At 43.4% G+C, this 22,131-nt stretch overlaps 1 protein-coding gene and 1 non-coding gene across 3 annotated transcripts in view; one reads left to right on the top strand and one right to left on the bottom strand.

Annotated features, from left to right (window-relative positions):
- Positions 1 to 22,131, top strand: part of MAP2K1 (mitogen-activated protein kinase kinase 1) — a 78,670-nt gene that overhangs the window by 12,869 nt on the left and 43,670 nt on the right. The gene's annotated exons all lie outside the window — the stretch shown is intronic.
- On the bottom strand, positions 13,563 to 13,635 carry TRNAR-CCU. The gene has a single exon. It is a non-coding gene; the product is annotated as a tRNA-Arg (tRNA).

Raw genomic sequence — 22,131 nt, 5'->3', positions numbered from 1 at the left:
TCTCTCTCTCTCTCTCTGTGACTATAATAAATAAATAAAAATTAAAAAAAAAAATCTAGGAATATGGGAAGTTGTAAGAAGACATGACTAGCCAATCATATTGTCCTTACAGACTTGTCTGTATCCAGGATAATTATAGTCCCTTCTTTATTGAGTTGTAGGTTACATTTCCAGATTAGTTTTAAAAATATTTATTTATTTATTATTTATGATAGACATAGAGAGAGGAGAGACACAGGAGGAGGGAGAAGCAGGCTCCATGCCGAGAGCCCGACACGGGACTCGATCCCGGGACTCCAGGATGGCGCCCTGGACCAAAGGCAGGCGCTAAACCACTGAGCCACCCAGGGATCCCCTCCAGATTAGTTTTAAAAAATTAGAGTTTCACCACATTTGAGAGTCTAGAGCTAAAGTTATTTGCCCAATTTGATTTCCTACCATCATTCAGTAAACGGTTGGGGGAGGCCTCAGAGGTTAACAAAAATTCCAAGCCAACTGTAAACCTTTTGTCTGATGGCTTACTAGAATCTAGATTGAAATCCTACCAAAGTGCCAGTCTATATTTTCAGCTTCTTCCCCCACTCCCAGCCCCCAATAGGAAGAAGACAGAGGCTTGCCATTCCAATAATTATTTTTTTTTTAATTTTTTTTTTTTTTTTTTTTTTTTTTTTTTTTTTATGATAGTCACAGAGAGAGAGAGAGAGAGGCAGAGACACAGGCGGAGGGAGAAGCAGGCTCCATGCACCGGGAGCCTGATGTGGGATTCGATCCCGGGTCTCCAGGATCGCGCCCTGGGCCAAAGGCAGGTGCCAAACCGCTGCGCCACCCAGGGATCCCCCAATAATTATTAATAGAAAATTTATCCTGCTTCTTTTAGGCATTCATCTATGTCCACTATAAACCTTGGTCATTGGCACCATGGCAAGGTTCCATTCACCAGAGGACAGGCCAGTGGAACGCTTGGACCAGGCTTTTAACACTTATTAATTTAGGTAGAGACTGGGGGGCCTAGTTGGCTCAGTCAGTAGAGCGTGCAACTCTTGATCTCAAGATTGTAGGTTTGAGAGCAGCCCGGATGGCTCAGCGGTTTAGCACCGTCTTCAGCCCAGGATGCGAACCTGGAGACCCAGGATCGAATCCCACGTCGGGCTCCCTACATGGAGCCTGCTTCTCCCTCTGCCTGAGTCTGTCTGTCTGTCTGTCTCTCTCTCTGTTTCTCATGAATAAATAAATAAAATCTTAAAAAAAAAAGATTGTAGGTTTGAGCCTCATGTTGGGTGTAGAGCTTACTTAAAAATAAAATCTTTAAAAAAATTTAGATAGGGACTACAACATTTTTATTATTTTATTGGAACACTCCTATAACATAGTCTCTTTTGCCTTGTTTTATTTTGGTAATGAAACTAATGCTGGGTTAGCTGTAAATGTAGCTTGTTGCATTTCTATTTCTGAGTATTCTGAATCACTGAGCAATTACAAAATGAAAGGTTATCCTAAAGCATTTCCAAATAAAGAAGCCATAAAATATTAGGGGAAGTTGGAGGGTGGGGGGAGTGGTAGGGAGAGTTAAGAAGGGAAAGACCAGAGCCACCAACAGGTGTTCTGGTTGCATTGAACGAAGTGTCAGCTTGGTATGCAGTCACGGGTAAGAGTTTTGTGAGTTCCTGAACGCTGGTGTGAGGGTACACAGGGTAAGCGGAAGTCAGCAGTTCCGGAGGTGCAGAGGACTTGGCTCACTGGCTCATCCACAGCTGAGGACCTGAATCAATTCCTGGGCAAGTTGCATTCTTGAAAGACAAGGGCTGCATCTGTAGGGGCACAGCAGTTAATCTGTGGGGTAATAAGTCCTTCCTACATCAGGAAGGAAGAGTAGGATGAAGTCCAGAGACATGAAACTTACATCCCTGAAGGACATCATTAGTTGGAAAAATAACTTGACATTTATTGAGAGCCTGTCTGTTCTCTTTACATGCATTATCTTTAATTTGCACAAAAATTCTGCCAGAAAGATTCTAATATTCTGTTGTACAAATAAGGAAAATGAAGTTCAGGGGAGTGAAGTAATTTGCAGATCACATAGCTAGAAAGTGGTGGGACTAAGTTTAGAATCTAGGACTAGCCTACTCTAACCTCCACGTTTTCCCCACATGGCTGTCCAAAGATTATGTAAAATGATAGAGGTATTGAAAAAAATTTTTTAAGTAAGCTCTGCCCAGTGTGTGGCTTGAACTCATGACCCTGAGATCAAGAGTTGCGCACTCTACAGACTGAACCAGCCAGGCGCCCCCTAGAGATCTTTATAGAGTTGTACTCTCCAGAACTGGAGCCACTAGCCATTTGTAGCTATTCAAATGTATTTGTATGTATTTCAATGTATTAAAATTCAATGAAGTTTAAAAATCAGTACCTAAATTACACAAGCCACACTTCAAGGGACTAAGGCTGCATGTGACTAGTGGCTACTCTGTTAGCACAGATTAGAACATTCTGATCATTGCAGAAAATTACTGGCTAGACGTCATCCAATTTTACCCCTTTATTAATTTATTTTTGTCCCTTGCGAAGGAAAAAATGAGGGTCAAAGGAAAGTAACGTGTTCAGTATTGAGTCTGGTTAATCTGGGCCTGTGGACTGATCAGCTCATGACTTTCCCATGGCTGACGCTTTCCTTTGAAAACAACAGAAAGGTGTGCAAGAGGAGTGACTGTCCTACTCTCCCAGCCTTGCCTGGCCTGCAAACTAGATTTTTTTCTCCCAGAGTGCAGCCCTGTGTTTTCCTAAGTTCAAAGGGCATGTCCGGATTAGTTGCCTCTAGGAAAATGAGAGATGTTTGTCGGAAAGGAATTCCATGTTTAATGTATGAAACAGCACTTTGATTCCCTCTGGTTCGTGCTCCGCCTTCCTACCCAGCCCTTTGTAACTGAACTTGCAGCTGCTAGCCATTTGTCTTCCAATCAAGGCCAACTTCAAAACAGTTCAGATGACAGAGGTATGTATACTTTGAATAGAAGCAGCTGCTTGTTGTTTGTTGTTGATTTGGATGGCTTTTGTGTGAGGGTCAAATAGATTTAGATTTTGACTAAAATTACAATAATAGGTTTTGAATTTCGGTGTTAAGATTCAAATGTATTAACATTCATTTAACTGATAGTTATTACATACCTAATATAGACCAGGCACTGAGCTGAGAAATGGATGAAATGGACTTTTGCTGAAGATGGAAGAAGATGCCAGTGTTCTGGGCGAAGTCTAATGAATTTTAAATTCATTTATTGTCAGCATTTGCCATCCATGTATTTACCTATTTGGTCCTGATATGTAATGGAAGCTCCAGTTTGGATCATTTTTTTGAAGTAAAGTGAGGAATCATGTGCAAGTGTCCTTTTAGTAGATTAAAGACATTTAAAATTATACATGCTAGGATCTAAATAACAGTCTAAAGTGTATGTGTGTATTTGGGGGATGGGCATGTGGGAACAAAAGGGAGGCATTGTACAGGGGTAATATTTTTAGGAAGCCTTAAATGTGATATTTGATTTCAGTATAACACACTCTCTGGTTTAGAAAATTGTCTTTTAGGGATTCCTGGGTGGCTTAGTGGTTGACCACCTGCCTTTGGCTCAGGGTGTGATCCCTGGTCCAGGATGGAGTCTCACATCTGGCTCCCTGCAGGGAGCCAGCTTCTCCCTTTGCCTGTGTCTCTGCCTCCCTCTCTGTGTGTCTCATGAATAAATAAATAAATCTAAATTAAAAAAAAAAAAAGAAATTGTTTTTTTATTTTTTAATTTTTATTTTTTTAATTTTTATTTATTTATGATAGTCACAGAGAGAGAGAGAGAGAGAGAGAGAGGCAGAGACATAGGCAGAGGGAGAAGCAGGCTCCATGCACCGGAAGCCCGACATGGGATTCGATCCCGGGTCTCCAGGATCGCGCCCTGGGCCAAAGGCAGGCGCCAAACCGCTGCGCCACCCAGGGATCCCAAGAAATTGTTTTTTTTTAGAAACAAATTGAAGTTTCAGGTTTTTTTCTCTCTAAAGAAATGTTGATGTCACATGCATGAGTATGGTCAGAGATTAAAAACAGAAGTTGAAGTGATGGCAAGGTATCCAGGAAAGTGCCTGTCTTTTCTGAGACTACAAAGGCAGAGGTGAAGAGGACATTAGAAATGTCTTAGAAGGGGTCCCAAGGAGCCTGATGTCTGGTCTTACTCTAATTAATTCCCTGAGGTGGTGCGGCTGTGGCAGCAGTGGTGGTGGTATTGGGGGGAGGGTGTGGGCAGAGCACCCATCCGACTCCTGATAAGTTTGACAGAGTAGAGTCTCATTTCTAGAAGGTTGGGAATGGGCTTAGGAGAGTTTTGGAGTCCCCAGGTCCAAACATGAGATGGTCTGAGGAAGACCTACTTACTGTTCCCCTCTTGGAGTTTTGGATGCTGGCAGTGCAGCAAAGAGCCCAGCTTCCTGGTCAGGTTTTAAGTAATTGTTTCTGTCTCTCCAGGTGTTTCATTTGAATCCAGAAATTACCCCCTCTTCCAGAGGGCTCCAAAAGTCTGAGGCTTGAGAATTGTCAGGCTGAAAGGCTTTTGAATAACAGCCTTGTGTTAGAGGGAGAGTGAGATCTCAGCTCCTTCCCTGGGAGAGCTGTTAACTTGCCACGTGACCACCCTGTGCCTGCTTCTCTGCAAAGTGGGCTGATGGGAATGCCTTCCTACCTTTCAGGCTTTATATAATGAGTCCACATAATCCTATAGGTCACCACTGTGCACACTTTCAGTCTCACACTAGATATCAAGTAAATGAAGTTTTATTACCAAAAGGAATCTTGGAGATCTCCCTTGGCAGTCCTCTTCTTTTGTCAGATAAAGAATTCAGGACTGCAAAGAAGGGCCAAAGGGAGTTGGCCACGTCACACAGTAGGTTCTACTGTGAGTGTGACTGTTGAGTAAGAATGGCCTGGAGATCGTGTGACACAGGGAAAAGGCTGGCGGACATCGGTTTGAGTTCTGGCCTGGCCTCTTCGTCTCTTGAGTGATCTTGTGCAAGTTCTTTCACATCCTCAAGTCTGTTTACACATCTGTAAGATGGGCATCGTGACACCTACCCAGCAGAAAGGATTCAGACATTCCATGTGTATAGACTGGTTCTTACGATTAACAGGACTAGTGAGAAGGGCCAGGACTCGATTCCCTGCCAGGGTGCCTTATTCTCTATCATATGAGGAGAGACAGTTCTCCCCTCCCAAGGCACCTCCAGTGATGGGACTCTTCAGCTGTTCTTCATCCAGACAGAATAGAGACAGTGCTGGGCACACTTGCAGTTTTGGGGGAGGAAGTGAAAGAATTACTTTCAGTGAAACGGGAGGCTGCAAAAGGTGCTCAGCGAACAACTGTCACACAGTACATCTCAGTACAGACTCCTCATAGCTTCTCCAGGACCGCCATCTGCCTGACAAGAAGCTCTGCTTTCTTCTCCAAGAGTTTAAAGAGGATCTCCTGTGGGGTGTGTGTGTAGGAATAGGAAGGGGTAGACACTGATGTAAAGCGAAGGTAACACTCTTGTGCTAAGCCAGATGTTGGGGAGGTCTGCTCTAGGTGGCTCTTGGGTTCTACTTTTTCATGGTTCATCCACATATCTTTCCCAGTGGGTCCTGGCCTCTGCTCAGACTGTCTTCTGGAGATTCCCTTCTCCACCTTTCAGTCCATGTTGCAATCCTAATCTTGTGTCAGAGCTCAATTTGTAGGGTTTTTTTTCTAAAGACTTATTTTAGGGAGAGAGAACTAGTTGGGGGAGGGGCTGAGGGAGAGAATCTCCATGTATACTTCCCTTTGAGCTCATTGCAGGGCTAGGTCCCACAACCCACAAGATTGAGCCAAAACCAAGATGCTTAACTGACTGAGCCACCCAGACGCCCCTGTAGGTTAGCTTTTGTGTAAATCTGTCACAGGTCTGTCCACCCCACTCCAGTGGTCACTTTTCTACCTTCCAGGGCACTCTGTGCATATTCCATCACACTGCAGTTGTTTCTGGAACTCCTGTCCTGTTGGACTGATATTGGGGAAGCCTGGAACTGGGTCTTGTTCCCAGTTCATGGCATGTTCCCTGCCATCTGGTTTGGTGAAGTTTTGCTGAACGACTAAGTCGTGACATGACAGTAAAGACAGAGGGCAGAAGCACTCCTTTCCAAAGGTCAAAGCTCTGTTAATCCCTGCAAAGTCTGACTTATTTTGATTATTTTCAGTTTAATATTTTGGCACAAGAAGGTCACAGGTGGTAATCTTAGCTTTTATTCTGTGAGGCTTTGTATACTCTTCATTTTTTTTTTTTTAAAGTTATCTCTCTGTCCAACATGGGGTTTGAACTCACAACCCCAAGATCAAGTGTCCCATGCTATAGTGATTGAGCCAGCCAGGTGCCCTTACTCCTTATCATTTTTACATCTCTTTTTTCCTCATTCAACCACATGAGACGTGTGGGGATATGTGTTATCTTTACTCAACAGATAGGAAACCGATTCTGGTTAAGGGTCTTGTCCTTGTCATGCTGGCAGCTAAGAGTGCTTATAGTCCTCTATACTGCCTTTTCAGCCAACAGCCCCTTCCTTGCCCAGAGGGGAAACATTTGGGAAGCATATACTGGTGATGACATCTTCCCTGTTCTGTGATGTTCTGCAACTCCCTGCCTGGTGCAGAGGAAGGCTCAGGGAATGTTTGGGGCCAATGTATCAGCGAGCCTCTTGCATGCTGAGCTGAACACTTATCCCCAGCAAATGTTGGGCTTCTTGATGGATATGTGACATTGGTGGCTGAATATACATAGCACCTGTGGCTTTTCACACTCTCCCCCCACGCCTCTCCAGGGACTGGGATAGGACAGATGGTCATGGACACAGGATTCTCAGCTCTGCATCCTCTCTGCAAATCACATTTGGAGAAAAGTTAAGTTTGTGCAATAATACAATTTCAGTAACACAGTTTTGTACTGCCGGTGAGTTGTTTAACACTCTGGATAAATCACACTTCAGCAGAACTCATTTGGGAACAGAGTTTAATTCCACTGTAGGTGGCTGTGATTCTCACCCACCACACACCCCCCGCCCCCCAATAAATCTAGACTGATAAGGTGAATGCAGCACTAAGCCAGGCTATTTCTGGACCCAGGGTAGCATTACATTGTATTAATCATCCTTTTCACCACCAACACCTTTCATTCTTTCTCCCCTGAGGATTGCTACTTGTCTGTCCTTAAATGTTAGAGATGGAAAAGATCTTTATAGTACATCCTCCTGGATGTATGATGAAGAGATGGAGGCCCAGAGAGGCCAGGTGGCTTATGGCTAGTGAGCAACAGCCTCAATGGAGATCCAGGACCCCTGACTTTTCTCTAGTGCAGGGCTCTTGTTTTTCTGCCCTGCCCACCCTTTGATTCTGTTTTATGACCAGAGGAGAGAGTCTTTATGTTCAGTTAGAATGAATAAAGGTGACCAGTTCACTGTTAAATGCTCCCAGCACAGAGTGAATTCATTTCCTATTAACCCTCACAGCCTCTCCTGACCTGTCTTTGCTAAGGGTTGCTAAGTCTTGACAGATTTCTATACAGGTCAACTGCATCCTAGGGGTGGCCCTGTATTGGTTTGATTGATAGGATTTAACTTTTAGGAAAAAAAAAAAAGGAAAAGTAGGGATAATAAGAGTATGTGGAGAGAAAAAAATACTATTAAATTCTCTCTTAACAGTATGTCTTTGGGTTCTAAAAATCACCATATTTTGATGTTTTAAAAATGGCGGATAAGATATAGCACAAGAACTGCTGAAGATTGTTAAAATTTACAAAAGGTCCAATCCTGGATCTTGAAAAAGTACTTCTCATTTGTCATAGAAGCTTCGTTGTTCTACCTTCTCCTGCTGATGGAGTTAGGGCATCCTGGGAGCTCAGCAACTGGTGTGCCATTCACTGCTCTGTGGTCCTCCCGTGTCATGGATGAGCATACTCTTTGTCTAAGTGGTAACTTTGGGAAGGACACAGGCCTGGCCAGCCAGGGGGTCCCAGTCAACCTGTACAGGGGTGATATATGTGGCAGGAAGCCAGTTGTAGCACAGCGGAAGATAATTTTCCTCTGTATAGGATCTCACATGTAGTAGGTATTAGTGTTTATTGATTTCGGAATTTAAAAAAATACATATATTCCTTATCTTTCTTGACTACAAAGATCTCAAGTCTCTTAAAGGGGAAAAGAGTTTAATTATGCCCTGCTTCTCTTCTTATACTATGACCAGCTTTCCCACAGTTATAAACTCTATTCTGACACTTAGTGGGTGCTCTTGCTTTGTGTTGTAGGAGTGATCCCTAGAAGCAGATAGCTGAGGTTGGAGTCCTTCATCCCTAAACAATGATGTCAATTGGACTTTTTAAGGTCTGTCATCCCTAGCTTTCTCATTAGTAAATATGGGGGTGATAATAATACCTGATTTGTAGGGTTGTTTTGAGAGTTAAGTGTAAAGTCTTTAGCATAACACCTAAACCATAATAAGCATTCAATAAAATGTTACCCGTGACTTTATACATTTCCTTTGGGATTTCTCTGTCACGTTTATTGCCAACGTTTGGGAGTCTACCCTCTCATTTAAGGTTGAAGTCCAGTATTATCTTGTCCGTGAAACTTTGCCTGGTCTCCATTAGAAAACTTCCAGTGGGGCTGTCCATGAACTACGTGTGAGACAAACCACTTTGGGGTGTTGTATGTGGATGTGTGATCTTTGTATATATCTGTTGTTTCATCATCTATGCTGTGAGCTTCTGGAGCCTCTTAATTTTGTCTGGATGCCCCATCTCTAGCCTAGGTCTGGTGTGTAGTAAGTGGTCTATAAATATGTAATGAATGAATGTTGGTGTTAGCTTACAGAGCCCATGTGGGACAGGAGATTTGCTTCATTGGATTTTCCCTGATACCAAATACAGTGTGCATTAAGTTTCTGGATAGCTTTCCTTGAATCATTCTCCTTGAAAAAAAAAAAAAAAAAGATAGGATGCCTGGGTGGCTCAGTGGTTGAGTGCCCACCTTCAGCCCAGGGCATGATCCTGGAGACCCTAGATCCAGTTCCACATGGGGCTCCCTGCACGAAGCCTGCTTCTCTCTCTCTGCCTGTGCCTCTGCCTCTCTCCCTCTGTGTCTCTCATGAATAAATAAGATCTTAAAAAAAAAAAAAAAGATATTAGTGTAGAGCACACACATGCACTAGTGGGGGTAGGGGCAGAGGGAGAGGAAGCGAGAGAATCCTCAAGCCAACTCTGCTGAGCATGGAGCCGATGCAGGGCTGTATCCCAGGACCCTGAGATCACGATTTGAGCTGAAATCAAGAGTCGGCAGATTAACTGAGCCACCCAGGGGCCCCAGTCATTTCTTCTTTTTGTCTTTTTTTTTGGCTGATTAAGCAAACCTGGACTAGTTGGAGCCCCCAGGTGGGACCAAGGGATGTGGCTCCTGCAGGACTGTGTTGTAGGTCAGATGCTTACTTCAGTGCGTAGCATGAAGAAGTCAGGAGTATTATCTGATCGTGTGGATTCTAATTACTAGACTGTAAATGACTGTGGTGGGTGAGGCTGTCATAAATATAGTAGTGGTTTGGGGGGCCTGAAGGAGTTAAACCTCTTCTCAGAATAGCCGGAGCAGCCCCTGGGAAGTAGCTTCCGAGGCAGGATGTGGCAAACCAGTGCGTAAAATGAATGCATTCTCCTTTGGAAGAAAAGGAAGTGGGTGGGGAGTAGTGAAGAGGAAGAGCTTGGTGGACAAATGTTTTTATCTGTTGCTTTAAGAACAAGTTTCTCTTTTGAATGCCAGTCAGAGCCTGCAGAATTTTAACGCTAAGTGACCAAGGTCCAGAGAATGCTTAATGATGCTGGTTTTGCAGTTTTCTTGTTTTTTTTTTTTTTTTCCTCCACCAGTACCTCTAATTTAATATGCAATGGAGTGTTGTCTTAGTAGGTTTTGTTTACTGATTGTGATCATTGGTTATTATTTAATGCTGTTTGAGGATTCACAGTTAATGTGAAGTGTCATGACAACCACAGTCACCTAACCAAGAATCATTTATTTATTTGGCATTCATTTAAAAACATTTTTTTTCTCTACACCCAACATGGGGCTCAAACCCACAACCCTGAGATCAAAGGTCACATGCTACAACCCACCGACTGAGCCAGTCAGGTGCTGCTAATCAAGAGTAATTTAGAAGAAAGTTTTTTGTTTTAGAAAAGTCTCTTTGATGTGTTTGCTTCTTTATCTGTTTTGGAACACATTCTCACCCACTGTCTGTGCAGGTGCTCGTAATAGCCCCTTGTGATGTGGGACAAGAGTCTGTTTCCGTTTTAGGTTCAGGGTTAGATGGCCTGTTAACTGGCAGAGGAGAGCTCCAGACATCTTGACTTCAGGTTCAGTGCTATTTCCAGAATTTTGGTACTTTTTGCTAAAAGCATGTTTTATACCCTTGAAGGCAAATTATTGACAGTGCAATTGTGTGAATAGAAATAGGTGTGAACTGAATTTGGTGAGCTTCAGGCATCACTGGAAAAGCAGCCACCACTTCTATGTGGATTGTATAGATGGCAGTAATGTGGATGAGTGTTGGATTTAGGAATTGGATCCAGGACTGTGGATTGGTGTGTGAGAAATACTGTCAGAGGATTTTTTGAGTCAGTCTTTGGACTAGGTAATAAGATTTTAGTTATCGGGAGAGAAGTCCCCTATGGGCTTCCTAAGATTTGGAAAGCTGAGCTCAGCAGCTTTCAGACTTCAGATTTCTACAGTCTCTGTCTCAAGGAAGCTAGTATGTCTCCTGAGATGTGCCGATCTTGACTCCATTTCTGTGAAGGTTCCAAACTAGAATTTTTACACTTATCTAAGTATGTTTTGGACAAGCACTTTATGGGTGATTTGACTCCAAAACCACATACTTAAATTGCATCCTGGTCAAATTGTGATGTTTTGCATGTATTTTAGATTTTTAAATATAAAAGTGCTCTTACGGCATTTTAAATTTTTTTTAAATTAAAGATATTAAAAAAAAGAGCTTTATGGCATTTTTAGAAGCTAAGATGTCAGGCTGATCTTTGCCAAACCCTGAATATTCTGAGGCATTCTAGGCTGGTGTGCTGGGACTTTTTTTTTTTAAGATTAAAATTTTTTTTCTTGAGGTTCTAATTGATGCATATAAGGGTGCTGATTTGATACATTTATGTATTGTCATATGATCGCCACCATAACTTTAGCTAACATCTCTATCATGTCCCATAACTATCTCTTTTTTGTGGTAAGAGTATTTAAGATCCAATCCTGTAGCAGCTTTACTGTATATGATACAGTATTGTTGACTGTAATTACTGTGCTGTGCATCAGGCCTCCAGGACCTATTCATCTTCTACTGCAAGTTTGTACCCTTTGACTGACATCTCCCCAGTATCCCTTCCTTTTCTTTCTTTCTTTTTAAAAAGATTTTATTTATTTATCCATGAGAGACACAGAAAGAGAAGCAGAGACACAGGCAGAGGGAGAAGCAGGCTCCCTGCAGGGAGCCTGATGCGGGACTCCATTCCAGGATTCTGGGATCACGCCCTAAGCTGAAGGTAGACGCTCAACTACTGAGCCACCTAGGCGTCCCTCCCTTTAACTCAAACCTAATCCTTCAGCAGGATGTACTATGCCCTTCCTTGTCTAGCTTCAACCTACCCTCCAGATTTATCTGTAAGTTCTCCTGGATGGATGCACCTACTCTCTGGCCACTTGGAATGGCTTGTAACAGCACCTTTTTTTTTTTTTTTTTTTCATGCTGATGCCCAAGCCTGGAGTTGGACATTACAGTTTCCGACCTTCTCTTCCCCTTCCTTATCTTAGATGAAATTGGGAGTCTTACCTCTGTTCTAATAGCCCCCACTGCACACCTCACTTTCAGCATTATGATCTACTTTACCTTGTAGACATTTCTGTACTTGCTAAAAGCGTGCTGTGTTTGGCTTGCACTGTGAAACCTGTTTCTTTCATCTCTACATCTTTATCTCTCTGTCTCTCTGTCTCTGTCTCTCTCTCTCTCACACACACACACACACACACACACACACACACACACACACACAGAGTGCCTGATGAGGGCAGGGACCTAGTCAGCTTCATTTGTACCTTCCAAGCCTCTATCGCAGATAGATAGTGCATGGCGCACAGTGGGTGCTCCATGATAAATCTGCATTGCAATTTCAAGCTGTGGGTGTAAATGGGTAGAAACCAGATGTCGACTTAAACTTCCCCATCCTCTGCCCTCCTCTAGATTGGAGCAGCCCTACAGGTTTACATTCTATGATCACTTGTTTCTGTAGAACCCACGTTTCCCTTTCTGTTTTTTTTTTTTTCTCTTCTTTTTGCTTTGTGTTGAATCAGCTTGGAAGTTGGCCCTTTTTTCCTGGTTTCCACCAAACAACAATAAGAATGCAATACACACAAAGCTATTTTTGTGCACAGCAGATTGGACTGAAGGTCTGGGGTTAGGGGGATGTATTACATTATAGCAATAAAGACAGCTTAGAATCTAGTGGTGTAACTATATTTGGTCTTTTTTTTTTTTTTTTTTGGTCTTAAATGACCTTTGCCCCCTTGCCATGATGCCTCATTTCTTCCTGTGCCACTTTATAGCCACTCTCCAAACAGCCTTCTCCCATCTTACTCTGTAGCCTAAATCATTTCTCTGGTTCCTCCAACATGCTGTTCAGGCCTGCTTCTGCCTAAGCCACGGATGAGGATCAGGCCCTTATAAAGTATGGGCGAACCTTCTGGTCCTCTGGTAGCCTCTGCTGTGAGGGGGTTTGTTAGTGCACGCACGCGCGCACACACACACACACACACACACACATGCGCGCGCGCGCGGTTCTTTCAGAAGACGGAAGCCAACACGGTCACTTTTTGTTTTAATTGAGTTTTGTTCTCTCTGGTCTTATTGTTACTTCTGCCAGGTAGGTTTTGACCCTACCAGGCCAACTGCTATTAATTTGAGGGCCTAACTCCTAGTTTTCGACAAGGCGAGTGCTTACATAGACTTCTAGTCCTGGTCCTGAGATCAGGGTTCTGTGAGCATTGCCATACAGTGATGTAGGGAGTAGGGAGGGGGTTTTCCCCAGAGATGATGGGTGCTCAGAGACGAGGTTTGCTGACCCTTCTAGTGGTTGATTAAGGAGAAGGGCCAAGCTGTCATAAACATGTTTGTGTATTTAAGGAAGGAACAGGTCTGGAGAATTGGTGATTTCTCTGTGTGGACTAGAATTGGAGACATTTTGAATCTGTTTCTTCCAACTGGATCTTCCTGTCTTAGCTGTGCCTCTGAGCATGACTGTCCTCATGGTTCTGGGTTATGAGGTTTAAGATGATGGTCACATTGGGTCCTATACCTTTTTCTTTCATTGAAAAGCAGCTTGCACTGCTGATTCACAGAGTGACATGGGCCATTACTATATACATAGGCAGTTTCTCCTTTTCTTTCCCTTTTCCTTTCCTTTTTCCTTTCCCTTTTTTTTCCAAGGAGGCTCCATGCCTAACATGAGGTTTGAACTCATGACCCTGAGATCAGGAGTCATACGCTCTACTGGCTGAGCCAGCCAGGCACCCCTACATAGGCAGTTTCTGAAAGGTCTTTCTATATGTCAGCTTCTCAAGAGCAGGGAATGGGTATGGTCAAATATATTATCTTTCTAAGGCCACAATCAACCAGCTTGTCTATTCAGGAACACACCCATTTTGTGGCCACCACCAGACCCAGGGCTCCCTTTGTCTCTGATGGCGACCACATATTTATTGGATGTTCCACTTGGATTGTCCGTGGTGTTTTTTCCCTCTCAATACTCCCTACTGCCTTCTCACCACCCTGCCTCCCTCAGTAGTCCCCTGGCCCTCTTATGGCCACCTGAATTTTTACTGCTGCTACCAGTGTACTTCACTTGTGCAGGATCCTTTCTTTTCCCTTCCCATCCTAATCAAAATGTCTCAGTCTAGGATGTTCCTCTGAAAGGAATTCCTCTCTGCATAGATTTAATTTGTTGCCTTTCCAGGAACCTTTTAGTAGAGTAGAGCACAGTTCTTTGCCTCAAAGGAATAGTAGCTAACAGGTAAATACCTGTGTTATGGCTCATTGAGTGGGGGATTTGTTTGAAGGACATGAGCTCTTCAGCTCATGGTGTGAAGGAAAGATAACTTTTAGAGTTCCAGCCCTACCTAGTCGTTACTGCTCCTGGCCTCCATTCCCATTTCTGTAAAATGGGAACAACATACATAATTTTTAAAATTGCAAGGATGAAGTGAGTTAATGGGAATAATATGGCTAGCATTTAAGAATCTCAAGTCTTTTTTTTTTTTTTTTTAAGATTTTATTTAATTTATTTATTCATGAGAGAGACAGAGAGAGAGAGGCAGAGACATAGGCAGAGGGAGAAGCAGGCTCCCTGTTGGGAGCCTGATGTGGTACTCTATCCCAGGACCCCAGGATCGCAACCTGAGCCAGAGGCAGCCGCTCAATCACTGAGCCACCCAGGTGTCCAAGAATCTGGAGTCTTAACTGTATCTAAATTTCATTATCAGACAAGCATTATGTTCCTCTTTTGTTCTCATCAAGGAAGGGCATTATTCCTTTTTGTCCTTCATCTTCTGATCTTTTTTATCCCCCCCCCCGCCTCCAAATTTTGTCAGAATTTTTTTGATACTTTTCTGAAAGACTGATTCTTTAGTAATTAATTCATATATGGCTAATATGAAACAAATTTTGTCCACTGGAGTGGAAGACACCATAGTTAGTTCTTTCAAGCAACAATATGACACTCCCTCTCCAATTTAGGATGTTGTTCAATATTTAAGAAGAGTCTGTGTGAGTGGGTGGTCCTGTCATTCCAGAGGTTCCTCTGTGTGGGCATGTGCGTGTATTTTTCAGTGTGACTCTTCTGCAGAAACATGCCATGGGAAGGCAGTTTGTATCATTTCAGAAGTCTGATTCCGGAGGTTAAGTATTTTTGGTTTTTGTTTGCTTTTTTTTTTTTTTTTAAATAGGCTCCACACCCAATGTGGGGCTTGAACTCATGACTGTGAGATCAAGAGTTGCACACTCTATTGACTGAACCTGCCAGGTGCCCCTGTTTATCTTCTTAAAATTAAACCTGTTTTCTTGACTTTGAAAAACATTTGTTGATTTGCTTGGAAGCTACTTGATTTAAAGTGAAATTAAAGAGAAACACTTGTCCTGACTCTTGTTTTCTTTTTTCTTGTAAGTTATATTCTTCTGACACGTTTTGTTTATCACAGCCTTAATCCCCATTTTCTACAGGAGAGACCATGCTACAATGCCCTTTTTCTTTTTGCTGTCTAAATTTTAGGTATCGTTGTAGACCAATTCAGGTCTCCTATGCTTGTAAAACTTAGACTGATTATGCCAGCATCTTCTGAACTACAGAGCTGTCTGTGTCAGGCCTCTTGAGAAAATAGGGGAACTGCAAGACAGTCTTTGCCCCACAGTCTTTTTGGATGTGGTGGTGAAACCAATGAAAGGCAATGAGAGTAGTTTTTTTTTTTTGTTTTTTTGTTTTTGTTTTTTTTTAAGTAGGCTCCATGCTGGGCTCGAATCAGAACCATAAAGTCAAGAGTTAGAGTTGGATGCTCAACCGATTGAGCCACTCCAGTACCCCAAGCAGTATTTAACTACATTGTACATTTTTGTGAGATTATTTATTACATGAAAACATGAAGATGCAGGAATTTCATCAGTAGAATGGGGCTGACTGGTGATCACATCATGGTGTTGTTAAAGGGACACCTACCTTTTGCAGAATGCCTGATGAACACAATACTCAGTAAGTCAGTAGGGAGTACTACCAAATTGTTACCCCTACTAACCAACAATTACTAACCAATATTACCCTTACTAGTACTGTTAAATACTTGTTTAACACTTTAGAGGATTTCTACATTTTTTACATCTCTACAACAACCATTTTTCATTTTTATTTTTTTTAAGTAAGCTCTTCACCTATTGTGGGGCTTAAGCTCATGACCCCAAGATCAAGAGTAGCATGCTCTACCGACTGAGCCAGCTGGGCACCCCATCCACAACAGCCTTTTATTTCTCATCACATCATTGGTTTAAAGTGCCCTTGGCTGTCTGAATTCCTCTCACTGCTTCACGAAGGGCCTTCTGGTACCCAAATGCATGCATGCTCACAGAAGGCTATGTAGCCTCAAAGGAAAAGGCAGGGGAACCCTCTCAGGTCCCCCTCCGTCCTTGGGAGCTTTGTAGTATCACTTCACTATTGCTCAATAGACATTGCTTTGCTTCCCACCAAAAACAAAACCAAAAAACAATAAAAGGAAAAGGCAGTGAGGGTGGGGAAAACAGTCAGTGGGGTGTAAGTGTGGATAAGAAGTAATGAATGACCAGGGCCTCAAACATGTACAGCAGAGGAAGCCAGGCATTGTGTTCACAGAGATGTGTGGCCCTGGGACTTAGCTGCAAAGTTCTGTCCTTAGAAAACTGCAGGATGAATCCGGTAGTAGGATTAGAGAATTTTAGCATTGCAAAGGACTTTAAAGACCACCTAGTTTAGCTTTCCTATTTTACCTATGAGGATAATCAAGGGGAAGTAACGGGACAAGTCTTCTGACTTCCAAAGCCTTCACGCTTCTTAAGGAGTATATGGCAGCCACGTGGATTTTTTTTCTTTCTTTCTAGTTTTATGTCCTATTGTGAAAGACCAGTTCTGTGCTGACCCAGAAGCAGCAGATTTCCTGCATATGTCACTGGCCCTGGAAGTGGGTCTGGGGAATGCTTTCAAGAATGACTGTGAGACTTTGCTCACCTATGTCTATCAGCAAGCAGAAGAGAGTGGGCGGCCAAGATGCAATTTACATTAGCAGTCAGCATCAAGGAAAGGGAAAAAATACTTGAGCTAAATTCAGTGAAGCACATCATGATACCAGGCAAGGGAATGGCTGTACTGAAGCATGTCTTCCCATAGCCGCTTGAGAGTCTAAACCCAAAGCTGGGTTCAACACCAACACAAAGCAGAGGTCTATTGCTGGAGGAGGAGTAGGAAACTTTCTCCTGCTCCAGAACTGCCACAGATACACATTTGTTTTCGTTGCCATGGAAAGGAAGGAAGTCCATGTTCACAGGGCCTGTTTAAGACCGAGGCTGGACCAGGATAGGAGAGAACTTCCCTATCGCTACCATGGGCACTGTGGCTGGCTTCCCATGCTTTCAGGTCCTGGTTGTTAATTTCTTGTTGACACATATGCCCCACTGACCCTTCTCCCTCCCTCACTGCTTTTTCCTTTGAGACTATATTGACTGTTTTATCTTCCCAGGCCTTCTGTGAGCATGCATGCATTTGGGCACCAGAAGGCCCTTCATGAAGCAGTGAGAAGAATACAGACAGCTAAGGGCACTTTAGGCCAGTGTTGTGATGAGAAATAAAAGGTGGTCACTGAGATGATGTGAGAGCGTTATGTAAAAGTAATTGCCATCAACCCCCAGAGCAGGGGCAAAGGCATGGAGAAGGATCCCACTCTGTGGCCAGGCATCATGGGACACTTCAAACCTGAAGGAGGAGTAGGAACACTGAGAAAAATCTCTGCAGCTCTGGCTCCACTCTTTGCATAAGATAAAACCCATTGCTGGAGAAATTTTTTTTTTTTTTTCCATTGCTGGAGAAATTTACCTCATTTCCTGAGGTACGTGGAAATTATCAGGGTTCACCAGAAAACCCAAACCTAGCTCAACTCCCAACTAATACTAACAGCATGACAGCATAATGTGCCTATCTCTAAGCATGAAGATAATGTACCTCCGTCTTTATTCTTCTATTACAGTGTGCACCAGTTAGTGCACAAAAGGCACAAAATCGAGAGAAGAAACAACCTACAAGAGATAAGGCCATCAATAGAACTAGACTCAGAGACGACTCAGATGATGGAATTAATGGACAGAGGCTTTAAAATAACCTATGATTATGGACAACATGCATGAACAGATGAATTTCAGAAGAGATAGAAACTAAAAATAAATTCAAGTGAAAATGCTAGAAAATTTTGAAAACATGATCTCAGAGGTCAACAGGTCTGTCAGCAGACTGTAGGGAACTGAGGAAAGAATCAGTTACCCTGAAGATAGGTTAATAGAAATTATCTAAACTGGGGGGTGGTGGGTGGTATCCAAACTGAGACAGGAGGAAAGGAATAAAAAGAAATCGGATCACAGCATCCAAGTTATAGGTATATATAGAGAGGAAGAGATAGAGAAAGAGAGAGAAGACACCCTACTAGAACTTTTTAAGTAATTGGCCTATGTGGTTATGGAAGCCTGGGAAATCCACAGTCTGCAGGGTAGCCTGGCTTGCTGGAGACCTATGCAAGATTTGCAGTTGAAATCCGAAGGCAGGCTTCCTTCTTTGGGGAGGTCAGTCTTTGTGCTATTAAGGTCTTATACTGACTGGATGAGTCCCACTCCCATTATGGGGAGTATTCTCCTTTACTCAAATTCATCAATTTGAATGTTATTCTTATCACACCCCTTCCACAAACCTCACTTCCGTGGAAACATTTTAAATAAAGTTTGACCAAATAACTTAGCATTGTGGCCCTGCCAAGCTGACACATAAAATTAACCATCACATGTCCCCTTCTAGTTACTGCCCCCACCCTAAAGCATGTTCACTTTTCTACCTTATAACTGCAAAGATTAGTTTTACCTTTTTTTGAATTTGACATAGATGCAGAAGAACATATACTTTGTTGTTCCATCTGGCTTCTTATATAATCCTAGAATTTTATTGCCTAGTTAGTTGAGCAGCCCTTCCCAGAGTGGCCTGTGGGGCTGAGGGGTAAAGGTATAGAGCCCCTTCTCCACTTTGTTGTTTGGGGCTGGCCTAAACTGCACTCCCTTACCGATGGGCTAACTTAGGATGGAGTCTGGAATTAGTTAGCTCTGTCTTCCTCTTTCAGGCCCATTCTTTCCTCTCCTCTTTGTTGTTTTGTTTTGTTTTTATTTTTTTTAAAGATTTTATTTGAGAGAGAGGGAGAGACAGTGCACATATGCATGAGCAGGGGAGGGACAGAGGGAGAAGGAGACACCAGTAAGCTCGACGCAGGGCTCGATCCCAGGACCCCAAGATCATGACCTGAGTAGAAGGCAGACATTTAACTGACTGAGCCATCCAGGTGCCCCCCTCTCTTATACTCTTTGTTACTCCCACACTCTGTGCCCTGTCCATGGTTTGACTCTGTAGAGAATCGTAAAGCCAATCTTCCCTCTTCTCATATTTTCCTTTTGAAGATCTTCAGCTTTTCAACCCAAGCACACATTCTGTCTTACTCTGTATTTCCTCAGCTGGTTGTCACATTGACAGGCTTGGATCTCAGAGACACTTAGACAACTCTCCCTTCCCTTCTCTCCTCCTCCCCATGTACTTTTTTCTTTTGGTAAAAAATGGGTGTGGAAACTGAATACCAGAAAGGGTGGGAGCTTGCCTAGGATCTGACAGATGGGACTGGTATGGGGTGAGGATTGAGGGATTGCAATAAGTCCCATGCTGTTATTTGCCCTTAGCTTGGGTCCTTTACCTTCCCTCTTCCTTCTCTGTCCCAGTAGCCTTCCAACTGCCAAATGCCACAGGGGAGAGAGAACTTCCCAACTCACTATACTCTCTGAGGATACCCGCCTGCCTGCACTGGAACCCTTTCTTTCCTCCAGCACGGTTACTGAATGTCATCGCATTCCCTCTTTGCTCCTTCCTGGCAGGAAGGCTAGAGCAAGGCTCAGGTTGGTGACAGACCCCTGGCTGGTGTTTACATTACTGTGTCCCATTTCTGTTTGGTGTGTGGCTGTTTGAAGACTCCATTCCTTTGTCTAGACGTCACCTCCCTTCTCCTTAAATCATTCCTTTAGGTCAGCTTCCCATTTCCGGGTCCATCAGGGCTGGAGATGGCAGTGTACGGCCTTGAAGAGAGCTCTGTTCTAGGATTTAGGAAACCTGCTGCCAGTGAGCTTTGTGACTTTGTACTCTCTGGATCTCTGTGACCTTACCTGTAAAGTGGATTGGATCAGGTGGTTTTTAAGGTCCCTCCCATGCCACGTTTTATACTGCTTCCTGACTTAAACCACCGAGCCACAAATGCAAGATTCCAGCTGTGGTACTGCAGTTAGGCTTAGTGGATGGGTGGGATGAGGGAGAGGGAAGGAGATGTTCTTGCCCATAGGATCATCCTTTCTCCACCCACTACATTGTGCCTTCTTGGTGTGTTCAGAATACAAATGACAACCCTTGTTTTTCTCCACATTCCTTGCTCTTCTCTACATTCCTGTTTCAAACCTATAATCTTGTATCTCGATGAACTTGTGTTTACTATAAGACAGCCACGGTGCAGAATTCATGTTGCCATGGGTTATTTTCTTTCTGCTGTGGTGCATGAGGGTGATGGGAGTCAGACTTTACAGCTGGTCCCTGGAGAGGGCTGTGTGTGTATGTCATATTTATTGTTCTGGGCTCCGGTGTCCTTTTTTTAAAGTTTTAGGTTTTTTTTTTTTTTAATTTTTTTATTTATTTATGATAGGCACACAGTGAGAGAGAAAGAGAGAGAGAGAGAGAGAGAGAGAGAGAGAGAGAGGCAGAGACACAGGCAGAGGGAGAAGCAGGCTCCATGCACCGGGAGCCCGATGTGGGATTCGATCCCGGGTCTCCAGGATCGCGCCCTGGGCCAAAGGCAGGCGCCAAACCACTACACCACCCAGGGATCCCTCCGGTGTCCTTTCTCAATCCATAGTCCTGATTTTGCTGATTTCAGTTAAAGCCAAAGACTGGGCAGGACACAGATTCTGGTCCTCTGAGATTTGGAGACTTGTGGTGTGGTTGAAGGAAGACAGGCCCCTCTCTTCCTCTTTCCTTTGTTGGAAGCATTTCAGCTTGGGGTGGGGTAGGGCAGGAATGAGCCTTGGTTTTTTTTTTTTTTTTTTTTTTAAGATTTTATTTATTTATTCATGAGAGACACACAGAGAGAAGCAGAGGGAGAAGTAGGCTCCCTGCAAAGGGCCCAATGCGGGACTCAATCCTGGGAATCTAGGCTCAAGCCCTGAGCCAAAGGCAGATGCTCAACCTCTGAGCCACCCAGGCATCCCACGAATGAGCCTTGTTGAACTTGATTGACTCCCTGTCCCGGAGGAAGCAGTACTAAACAGTGCTATGTTTATTGATTGATTTATTTTTATCTTTTTATTTATTTTAAGGATTTTATTTATTTATTCATGAGAGATACAGAGAGAGAGGCAGAGAGAGAGAAGCAGGCTCCACTCAGGGAGCCTGACGTGGTACTCAATCCCGGGTCTCCAGGATCACGCCCTGGGCCCGAAGGCAAGAGCTAAACTGCTGAACCATCTAGGGATCCCCGATTGATTTATTTTTAATGAGTACTGAAAGCCATTTAGATGCCGGGATTTTTCTTTCACCTTCAGATAAAATCCTTTGTCTTTCATTCACTGCAGTAATTCTTAAGAAACTTTTCAAGGGTTTTAGGAATTGTTGAAGGAAAGACAGTAGCTTCTGGATGCCACTGTTGCTGCCTTGGCAGCTCCTCACCCACACTTGCCCTAACACTAGTGTGGAAGTGTGTCCAAATTCCGTTGTTCCTTCCCATTAGTTTTCTGTTTTGGACCTCCCCTGGTAGAAGAAGCACGGACTTGTGACTCTCTTTGACAGAAGAGAAAATGGAGATGTGTCAAAGTTAATGAGTAGTCAGTCTGTGGCCGCACAGCTGGTTGTTGACTACTTTAGGGTAAGAAACTGGGATTCCTGATGACAAATGACTTGTTAGCATGGCAGTGCTGTTCTACGCAGAGTCATCAGGGAAGTCATGCCACCATAGCGTACAGTCTTTGCTGTGTCCTGTGGCACAGCCTTCTGAAAGCACACACCAGGAGCAAGTCAAGTCCCTTAGCCGGTGCTGTGGGCGGTGAGACTGGTGAGCATAGAAGGTCGAGGAGGGAGGAAGCCTAGATATAGTTTTTCTTCCTGAAGGTAGGATAATTACTTATTTTACAGAGAGTCAAGGAAAATGAGCAGAGTTAGAATTTC

The sequence above is a fragment of the Vulpes lagopus genome, chromosome 2 (assembly GCF_018345385.1).
Source record: "Vulpes lagopus strain Blue_001 chromosome 2, ASM1834538v1, whole genome shotgun sequence".
NCBI lineage: Eukaryota > Metazoa > Chordata > Mammalia > Carnivora > Canidae > Vulpes > Vulpes lagopus.
Note: the sequence above shows the minus strand (reverse complement) of the source record. Positions and strands in the feature narration are given on the sequence as shown.